We start from the raw sequence: 1,153 nt of genomic DNA on the forward strand, positions 1-1,153 counted from the left end.
CGCGGAGGGAAGCGGGGCCACAGCTCCCCGCCCCCACCCCCTGACCCTCTCGCGCCGCCCCGGCCCTTCCGGCTGCTGTTACCCCTCGGCGAGCGGCGGGGTGGTAAAACCTGTGGGTCTCTCCCCTGCGCGCCCTCGTGAGGGTCTGGCTCCTTTAGTCCTCCCCCGCGACTGCTCCTGGCACCCACTCGCCCGTGACCGAATAAACGCGGCCGAGCCGGTGCTGACGCCGGGGCTGGTTGCTTCGTAAATAAATTTCTAATTTCTGCTCGGGGTCCGTCCACCTTAGGGCCTGGCTGCGCGCACGGCAGGCCCACCGCTCAGCCCGGTGCCCTGCGGGGGCGTCCGCGCTTAGAATTCTGTCCACACGCAGCCAGATCTCGGGTGGGAGGAGCGGTGCGAGATTAATTTACGTGGAATAATAGGATTTAACACACGGCCTAGGAGGTGAGACCTTCTCCACTAACCTGCACGTAGCCAGGCAGGAGACAGTACTCCCTGAGGCAGGAGGGGTCCCGGAGGCACCCACCTAGAAGAGGCACGGTCCATCCCCCCCCCCCCCACTCCACCCCCATTCCTGGTTCCTAACGTGCCCCAGGATGGAGCTCAGTCCTGCGGAGACCAGGGGTTTCAAACTGCAACCTGCACCCCTAAGTCAGTCCCAGAACCAATGTAGTGGCTCCCTCTCAACATTAAAAAAAAAAGAAATAGACACAACAGAGCGTATCAAACTGCAAAGATCATAAAAAGGATAAGTTAGGCCCTGGTCGGTTTGGCTCAGTGGAGAAAGCATTGACTTGTGGACCAAAAGGTCCCGGGTTCGATTCCAGTCAAGGGAACATACCAGGCTCTCCCCAGGAAGCAACCAATCGATGTGTTTCTCTCACATTGATATTTCTTTCCCTCTCTCATCCACTCTCCCTAAAAAATTAATGGAAAATATCCTCGGGTGAGGATTAACAACAACAAAAGAAAAGGAGAAGCCCTAACCGGTTTGGCTCAGTGGATAGAGCGTTGGCCTGCGGACTGAAGGGTCCCGGGTTCGATTCCGGTCAAGGGCATGTGCCTTGGTTGTGGGCACATCCCCAGTGGGGGGTGTGCAGGAGGCAGCTGATCTATGTTTCTCTCTCATCGATGTTTCTGATTCTCTATC

The sequence above is a fragment of the Myotis lucifugus genome, unplaced genomic scaffold (assembly GCF_000147115.1).
Source record: "Myotis lucifugus unplaced genomic scaffold, Myoluc2.0 scaffold_883, whole genome shotgun sequence".
NCBI lineage: Eukaryota > Metazoa > Chordata > Mammalia > Chiroptera > Vespertilionidae > Myotis > Myotis lucifugus.